At 32.2% G+C, this 10,357-nt stretch overlaps 1 long non-coding RNA gene across 1 annotated transcript; it reads left to right on the top strand.

The window, feature by feature from the left end:
- Positions 1–1,488: 1,488 nt before the first annotated feature.
- LOC140693257 (uncharacterized) lies at positions 1,489–3,324 on the top strand. The gene is made up of 2 exons (XR_012068981.1): positions 1,489–1,662; positions 3,052–3,324. It is a non-coding gene; the product is annotated as an uncharacterized lncRNA (long non-coding RNA).
- Positions 3,325–10,357: the final 7,033 nt, after the last annotated feature.

Genomic DNA, 10,357 nt, shown 5'->3' with positions numbered 1-10,357 from the left:
CATATATGGCTTTTATTTTGTTTAGTTAACTTCTATATAGAGCGAATTTGTAAAGAATATTTAAATAAAATAGTTAAGATCAGTTCTGTCAATAAATTTCCTACATTTCTTGAAATTGTAATTTTTCAATTCTTTGTTTTTTATAGGATGTTACCACATATAATAATCTGTGTATGTTAAATAATATTTATGAATCAAGACTAAATCCAACTTAACTATAGTTTATAATACATATAATATGCCATGAATTCAGGTTGCTAATATTTATTTAGAATGGAATTTACAGATACTGAAGTAAGAATTTACATTACAGCTTGATTTTACATTTATTTACTTAAAATTATATCTGTCATTTTGAATTTGGCTTATCCTTAATGGAATTTATTTTGAAATAAATAATATAAATTTTGGTATAAATCCAGTTATACTGGATTTATATATAATATATAATACCAGTTATATCAGTTTACTGATACAGAACATAGCTATCATTTACAATTAGTGAACAGAACACTTGCCTTAAAATGCTGTATTATATAAACAATGCCAACTATTTGAAGACTGAGAAACATATTGCTTCCTAAAATGCATTACCTGGTATTTTCCACCCCAAACCACATATACTGTTATTTCTTTGTTTTTTGATTGTTTGTTTGTTTGCCCCTTAATGGAGGCACTGCTTATTGAACCCAGGATCTTGTACATAAGAGTATTTATCAACAGCATTTTGGAACACATAACAGAAGCCACAAGAGTATGGATTATACAGATGACATGAAAATTTATTCCTTCTAGGGACTGAAAAACCTCTGACTGAAAGAATGGCAAAAATAAACTTTTGCAAATATACAATAAGATTGTCTCTTTTGTACTTTTTATACCAGAATATTAAATTATATTTGTTTTACTTATACCACTGAATTACAATTTAAAACAAAAATTTCCCCCTTTGGGATTTCTTAAATTTGATTGATTATATAAATAAAATTTTATTTTATAAATATTTACAATTTATTTATTAACATTCCAAATAAACTGATATTTATTTTTCTCATATTTTGAATATACAGCTACTTATTTTAAAGAACACAGATAAATACATACTTCCATTTCCGAATCAAATTATGTTTAATTTTAATAACAAATGATATTGAAATTGTTACACATTTTCTGTAGAGGTTTTACACAAATTTCACTTTAACTTCCAAAACTTTAAAATTATTTTTTTTGCATTATTTATTCTCTGTTCACCAATCTAGTATAAATTTGTGTACAAAAGTATGGAGATTGGTTTTATTTCATAGACCCCAAAATTATATTATTTAAAAGATTTTGTGGGGATAATATTTGCAGATCACACTATAAAAATAAGCAACATTTATGTTTCATTTTAACTGGATGAATGAGAAGTAAACACTGGTGGAATTTTACACTTGGGTTGCTGGGATACCAGTCATATTGTGATGACACAGCTACTCAGGTTGAGACCCATTGTGATTGCCTAGCAGTTTATCTGTGCAGGCTTGCCAAATCAGCATTTGAACCTGCAGTGCTCAAAATCATGCAGATTATAAAAGTAGCTGTAGAAAAAGTTATTTGAGATGACACATGTTTCTTCAGAAATTCAAGATGTGTCTCATAAAGATGGACCAACTGTTTCAGGTAACTCTGGTAGATCTCTATTGTGTGATCAAACATTCTCTGGGGACTTGGACTTAAGGTCTATGATTGAAGAAAATGCTTTTCAGACTTTGTCTGAAGAATCTTTGATAAAAAGACCATGTTACACACATTGTGTCTCAGAACCAGATGAAGATAATGATTTTCGTTCTCTGAGATTTCCAAGAAAACTCTGGAAAATGGCTAGGAGTGACCAATATCAATCCATCTGGTGGGATGATAATGGATCTTCCATAGTGATTGATGAAGATGTCTTTAAGAAGGTAGTTTTGGAAAGAAAGGCCCCTTTCAGAATATTTAAACTGGAAGTATGAAAAGTTTAGTTAGACAGCTTAACCTTTATGGGTTTAGTAAAGTGAGGCAGAATTTTCAAAGATCTGCTTGTCTAGCTGACTTTCTGGCACAAGGAAAAGAAGTCTCTGTTTTAAGCAAGGTATTCAGGAATTTTAGTAACCACTTGGTAACTTATATATGAAAATTTATGTTGTACATCAGTCTATGGTAATATATATTTAAAGCTAGATTTTGAAAACTGTATAAAATTACCAAGTCTTAAATTCTTTATTTTTTCTAAAAATGAGGACAGTGCCATATGTATTCAAGATTCAGAGAAACTTTGCTTGCAACTATGAATCTTATCAGAAATCTATATAAAGGTATTAAAGCTGCTTGTGAAAAGTGGCATTCACAGTTACTGCAAATGCTAACTTCTTTAATTTGATGACTATACTACTTATATGTGTATTTTACAAATAAGGAAATTTAAAAAATAGCAATGTTCATATTTTCATGATATTATCTGTGCATTGTAAATGTGAAATCTGATGTTTTATACGTTAGGCTTATTGTAGTCTTGTATTTTGGTTTAAAATATTACTAAAATTTTTTACTTTGATTGTAGCTGCAGATCTACCATAATTCAAATTTTAAACGAGTCTTTCCCCAGGTTTTAATCAGAATAAAAAGAAGAGTTGGGATTAAAAATGCCTCTCTGGTATCTTCATTGTCTTAAGATTTCAGTAAGAAGCACTTTATTGCAGGGGGTAATGTGGATACTCATAATTCTGGTTTTGTGGCTGACACTAGTGGAGAAAGTGCATTTTTACCTTTTGCAAAATTAAAAATGCCTCTAATTAGAAAGCCCTCTACTAGCCACATAATTGGTGATAAAACTACCCTGATCAGCGGTGATTTTTCTGGTCCATCAGACCACCAGAACAAATTGCAGTAGATCAGCATACTATTTTAAATCAGTTGAACATTGTCCACTGGCACACTCAAAGCAGATACACTGAAGCAAATGACCTTATTATGAAGTTCATTAAAACCAAAAATTCTACTTCTCAGAACACCATCTTGTCTCCAATGCAGAGTAATTATTTTGGACTGATGGTGGAGACTTCTGCTTTTCCAAATGGATATCACAACATATCTGCCAAAGAAGGTCGTTTTTCTAAACTTCAACCAGGGAGCAATGCACGGTTTCCAGTGACAATGACAGCTTATACATCAGCTACCTCTCTTTCAAGGCCAACTCATCAGCCAACTTCACTTTATGAACGTCATCCTAATTACAAAATATCTACCAGAGGACTACCAGTTTATGCAGGATAACAAAGATTAAAATTGATGTTGGCAAATGTTGACAGATATCTGCAATTTTCTTATTTGAACAAGAAGCATAGATGTGTACCTGTATTAACCTTATTTTTTTAAATTAGGTTAAGATTAAATGGGAGACTAAATTAACATTTAAGTTAAAAAGAGATATTTGATTGATATGATCATTTGATGGAAAAATATGGGAGTAAATTTAAATACTTTCTTGTAAGGAGGAAGAGAAAATGGAAGAATTTGGAAAAAGACTAAAACATGGAGAGAGGGAAAATTACTAAGTGGTTTCTTGTTCATCCTGGAAAGTATTAAAAGGGTTTATAGGATAGGCTGGAACAGGAGATAAATGCAGGAACCGGCCCAGGGATCATGGTCTCTATTATGTCATCCCTGGAATCATAAAGGTCACATGATGTAGTCTCAGATGGCACATTCAGCATGTGGTAGAATTTAAGAAGTAATTTTATCTATGGTCTTCTTTGTGCTGTTTTCAAAGCATTAAAATTGGTGCTTTCATTTCCTGCCCTCAAGAGTCTACATTATATTTTCAAGTCAATACTTTATGTTGCTTTTATATTCAAGCCAAAGACAAGCTTACGTCCTCAGGGTGGCATTTAATGCCTTTCCAACTCTAAGCACACAAACTCATCTTGGTTTAGTCATTTCTTTATAAATCTGGCATCTCACTACCTTGGTATAGCTTTATGTTTCACTGTATCTGGAAATATATCCAGGCAAACGATTGTCAACTATGTTAGCTGCAACCTCACCACTTTTACTCCAGCTCATCCTTGGATTTTGGGTGTCCTCCTTTTATCTACTTAGACTTTCCCTGTCTCAGCACAGAAACCACCTCCTCCAGATGTTTTCAGTCTATCCCCCTTTCCTTGTTTAACTTGGATACCAGCACAGTAAGCACAACACATGTCACAGGATGCATTTTTGTATTAAGTGAATGAAAAACACATGTTGACTTTAAGCAATATCTACTTTCCTGAAACAAGAAAACTCTCATGGTTTTCAAACTATTTCGTTATGGTCTTCACCACAAACTAGATCTTTCATAGCCCAAGGACAAGTCAATCAAGACAGTAAGTGGAGTTAGGTACAGGAGACAAAGTAATATTTACTTCTTAATTCATGCCTGCAGAGGCATAAAGCAATCCATTCACATTTGCTGGATTTGTTCCTGTCTCTTCATCACCCACCCACCACAAAACAGCTGAATCTCTTCCCCATACCAATAACTATACTGACTTATTATTAATATACTTCTTAGAATCAGAGCTTTGTCCAGAAGAGACAGTGCCTTTGCAAACATTTAATGTAGGTTTATACACACCAAATAAGTTGTGCCCTTTCTAACCTTCACAAAGTAAGTATCTAAGTGGTAATATCCCCTTGGTTGTGGTTCTCGTATTCAGTAACCAAATTGCAATCTAAATTATGTGGACTAGAAGGAGGTGAGGGTGGTGGAATTAAAAATTTTCCAACTGCAAGAATACCAAATTTCTGCAGATATTAGGAAATATAAAATATTCATGGAAGACTTTGACTATTTCCCACTAATTTTAAATAAAAGTTGAAGCATATTCAGAATGTGAAATGCCCTGAAATGCTGGAAAAATTGTAGGCAAGTTCAGGGATCCTAAGGCCTTTACTCACAATGATGCAGCTAGTGTCATCTGATAAGACTGAAATGGTAACATTGTGTCCGAAAATGTGTCTCCATTTGTGAAGAAAGCCTTTGATAATCTGGAGAATGGGCAAATTTGCCAGGGTAATCTCTAACAACATCCTGTAAATATGACCTTCACCAAGAGAATAAAAGAGCCCACTTGCAGCAGGAGAACTGTGTCTAGAGAGCAGTGGTGTTTCCTACAACAGAAACATCACGGTTTTAAATTTGTCAGCTCAACTCTGATGGTGGCTATGTTGTTGCTTACATTAGCAGTCTGGGGTTCAGATGGGCTGGTTCAGCAGCTAATTTCCAGCTCTCTTATCAGACAGTGGGTCTTAGCGTGATCATCTTAACAAGGTTCTATACTGATAAGTCAAAGGCTACAGTTTACTTTCAAAATTAGAAATTCTAAGGAAGAATATTATTTGTTTGTCCATCTGTAGTTTTCTACCTGAGAAAAGCTAGAATATTGGCCAATGTCAAAAGTTGGCTCGTGCTTTGAAAATTATACTCTGAGCTCTGCCCAATGAATTCTTCCCATTAAATACTACAAATCTCTCTACCACTGGGTGTGTGTGAAGATGGATTGTTAAGCAGTAACTAAGTATGTCTTAGTTGAGTCATCAGTGAGTTATTCCTCTGCACCTGTCAGAATGTCTGTGAGATAAGAGTTTCATTGAACCACCAGATTTTCTTCAGATTAGGGAGAGGTAGATTATATTTTTCCCTGTATACTAATTGTTACCTGTTCATTGAATCCAGAGCTGATGCTAGGGCCAAGCCACTGAATCCTTGAATTGGACTGAGGCATATACATTCTGCAGCCCCCAGAGCCCAGCACTGGACTGTGTCTTCTTTTTAATTTAAACTTATGTTTAAGTTTTTTTTTTTCTTTTAATTCTCATTGTTGACACAACTTACTTTGGCTTTGAACACCCGTTGACTAATTTATAGGGACTGAATCACTGACTTATTCCCGTTCACCTTGAAATTGCAATAAACTTTTTTCCTTGTACTACCTGGAATGCAGTGAGCATGGTCATCATTTTGAGAGCAGTCCTCAGTCCTAGTAATGCAGAAATTTGCACTTCTTGGACCAGCACTTGAGCAAGAATATTTGTTGTGGATCTGAGGGGTTATCCTCACATACCCTAATGCAACCATGAGAAAACACCACATTGTTATCCAAAATCAAGTCTTTGTCAGTATTGCATTCCCATTGCAAAACAGTTAAGAATTGTAGGAGTCCTTAGATTTTACCATGCTGAGATTTTTAGCAACCTAGCATAATCATTTCTTACAGATGCTGTCGGGGAGATGAGACCATTGGTCACAGACATTGAACTTTATCACTCAGAGCAGGAGCAGCCAGTTTTAAATTTGTATCCATTCCCTAATATCAGATGAATACACAGAGTGAAATTTTGATACCTAAAGAAGCAGTGGGCTGTTAATGAAGAAAGCTTAAAGCATGGTAAAATCCTAATTTTATTAGTATCTTTATGTATAATTTATTTGAATCACTTATTTATTAGTATCTTTACCTAGGATAAGTATATCATGACTCAAGTTTACTTGCTGCAAAACGAATCATGAAAAATGTCATGGGAAATCATGACCTTTGAATTTCCATTTTTACTTCCGCTTTATTGACATATAATTGGCATAAAACATTGTGTAAGTTTAGGTGCACAGGATATTGATTTGATTTATAAGTATTAAGAAATAAATATCATAGCAAGTTTAGGGAGAATTCATTGTCTTATTTAGATACAATTTTAAAGAAATACAATTTGTCTTTTGGTTGTGATGAGAAATCTTATGGTCTACCCACTTAACAACATTAATATAGAACATAAAGCAGTATTAATTGTAATTTTCATGTTATTGCGGGGCATCCCTAGAACAGGTTTATTTTACGGCTAGAGTTTTTTAGCTTTTGAGTGCATTAATCAATTTCTAATTTCCCAAATACTGACTTTGTTAACTACAAATCAAATTGTTTTTTCTATAAGTGTGTTTGTTTGTTTTTGAAGTGCACTTTAATCTATAACTCTGTGGAGTTTCTCTTACATAACATAATTTTTGCTATTTTTAATACATTTCAAACTGATCAAAAGATAAATCTAGTTTTGATAGTTGCTATTTAAAGATATTTCATAGTTATTGACTATTCCCCACACAGTAAATTTCTTGTCCCTGATATTTTAATTTGCAACTGGAAATATTTCTCTCTTAATTTTTCTCAACTATTTGTTTTTCTTCACCACATTTCCCTCCTTCATTTGAGCAACCTGTTGCTTTCTATATATATAAATTCTTTTCTGTTTTGTTATGTTCATTTCTTTAAATTCCAAATATGAGTAAAACTTTTCTGCATTTGTCCTCCTGTGTCTGACTTCTTTCACCTAACATATTACACTCTTGGTCTACACATTTGTTGCAAATGACAAGAACTTATTCTTTTTATAGCTGAGTAATAACCCATTGTATTTTTATGGGTATGAGTGCATATATATATATATAAGTTTAGTGTGCGTATATATATAAATATAGATAAATCTGCAGTTAATAGTTGGGTAGATATATATACTATAAACACACATTTTCTTTATCCATCATCTATTGAAAAGCAATTAATTTTCTTTTATAGCCTGGCTATTGTAAATAATGCCACAGTGAATATAGGGTTGAATTTATCTTTTCTGATTTGTGTTTTCATTTTCTTGGAATAAGTATCTAGTTATGGAAATGTTGGTTCATATTTTATTTTTAATTTTTAGATAAAACTCCATACTGTTTTCCACAGAAGCAGCACAAATTTAAATTCACTCAAGTAGTGCAGCAGGGTGATTTTTCTTACATCCTCACCAATATTTATATTTGTTACCTTTTTGATCATAGTCTTTCTGACAGGAGTGGCATAATATCTCATTGAGTTATGGTCTTGCTTTTACTCATGGTTAGTCATGTTGACCATTTTCATGTGCCTGTTGATTACCTTTCCCCCACTGTATATTCATTTTTTTGTAATGGGCTAAATGACCATAACTGTCTGATTTCACTTTTAGGCATTCTGTTGTGTTCCATTATTCTGTTTGTTTTGTGCCTCTACCATATTCATTACTGTAGATTTGTATTATAATTTAAAATCAGGGACAGTGTTACATCCTCTATGTTCTTTGTCAAAGTTGTTTGTGTTTTAAGTTTGTTCATTATCTTTTCTTTTGTTTTTCTTTGTGACTTCAACTCTTTTGTGTTTACATGTAAATGTAATAATTATTTTTTATGTGTCTGAAAATGCCATTTTTATTTTGAAAAGCACTGAATTTAATTTGTGTATTTTCTTGGCTAGTACTGTCATTTAAACAATATTTTTCTTCTAATCTATGAGCACAGTATATCCTTTCATCTGTTTTCATTATCTTCAATTTCTGTTATAAATATTTTATAGTTTTCTGAGTACAGGTTTTTTAACCTCCTTGGTTGTACACATTTCTTGAGTTTTTTTTTGTAATGCAACTGTAAATGAGACAGTTCCCTCACTTTCTGTATCTGTTAGCTTGTTGTTAGTGTGTAGAAATGCAAGATTTCTGTATGTTAATTTTACATTCTGAAATTTTACCAAATGCATTGAAAAGCACTCATAGCATTGTGGTGCCTTTTTAGGATTTCTGTTTAAGTATTTCATCTGCAAGCAGACTCTTGTACTCCTTTTCAGAAATACCTATATTTTATTTACTTTTATTTTGGATAGCTATGGCTAGAATTTCCAATAATATACTGAATAACAGTGGCAAGTGTGAACATTCTTGACTTCTTCCTGCTCTAACAGCAGATGCTTTCAGCTTTTAATCAGTGAGTGTCATGATAGCTGAGTTCTTGTCATATGCAACCTTAAATGTGTTGAGGTATGTTTCCTCATATCCATTTTGAGGAGAAATATAATCATAAATAGATACTGAATTTGTCAAAACATTTTATGACACTTTTGAGGTTACCATATAATTTTTATTTTTCAATTTGTTAGTTTGGTGTATCATATTGATAAATTTCTGGGTGATGAATCACTTTTGCATCCCTGGGATAAAAGGGACTTAATCATACTGTATAATCCCTTTAATGTTTTGTTTGCTTTGCTAATATTTATTGATCATTTTTGCATGTATGCTTCTCAGTTGTATTTAAACTGTAATTTTATGAAATATTTGTTCCTGTTTTAATAATAGTGTTATACAGAAAGGTGGGGTAGGAAGCCTTCTTTCCTTTGCAAATTTTTGGAATTCTCTGAGAAGTATAGGTGATAGCTCTTCTCTATATGTTTGGCAGAAATCACCTGTGAAACTGTCAAGGCCTGGAATTTTGTTTCTTGGGAGATTTTTTTTAATTACTTATTCAATTTCATTAGTGATAATCAGTTAATATTTTCTATTTCTCATTCCATTTTGGAGATTAGATCTTTCTAGGAAATTGTCCATTTCTTCGAGGGATTCCATTTTAATTGGCATATAGTTTGTTGTATCATCTTATGATGCTTTCTGTTATTTTGACATAAGCTGTAACTTCTCATTTATTTTGCAGCATTTTAACCTGCACTCTCTTTTTTGCTCATGAGTCTCATTAAATTTTATCAGTTTTATTTATCTTTCAAAGGCCACTACGTAGTTTCTTTAGATATTTCTACTTTTAATCTTTATTTTATGTATTTATGTTCTGATCTTTCAGCTATCTTTCTTTCTACTAACAAGTTTGTTTATTATTTTGCTACATCCTTTGTAAGATTATGTTATAAGAGAGAGATATTTCTTATTTGTATAAGTGGCATTGTTTTGCTCTAAGCATCCCTATTAATACTGCTTTTGCTATATCACATGAACTTTGTTTTTGTTGTTATATTTCTTTTTGTATTTTTTCTTTGATTTATGCAGCAATCCATTGGTTGTTTAATGTTGTATGATTTATCCTCCATACTTTACAATTTTTCTCATGTTTTTCTTTTTAGTAAATTTCTGTTCTCACAGAATCCATATGTTTCTTCACAAAACAAGGAGAATAATAATAAAATTTACACTAAATTCTGAAAGGCACAAATTTTCAAAAATTATCCTTGAAAAATTAACAATGCTGTGAGTATTATCCTCCCTGACTTTAGAACATACTACAAAGCTACAGTAATCAAAACATCAAAATATATCACCAATAGAGTCACATAATCAATGGAAGAAAATAAAGGGTCCAAAAATAAACACACACACATATGGTCAATTAGTCTATAATGAAGGTGACAAGGGTATACAATGGAAAAAAGGCAGTCTCTTCAACAAGTAGTTTTGGGAAAACTGGAAATTACATGTAAAAGTTAGATGTAAGAGCAATTCCTTC

Source organism: Vicugna pacos, unplaced genomic scaffold, assembly GCF_048564905.1.
Source record: "Vicugna pacos unplaced genomic scaffold, VicPac4 scaffold_19, whole genome shotgun sequence".
Taxonomy (NCBI): Eukaryota; Metazoa; Chordata; class Mammalia; order Artiodactyla; family Camelidae; genus Vicugna; species Vicugna pacos.
This window is presented reverse-complemented; position numbering and strand designations above follow the sequence as displayed.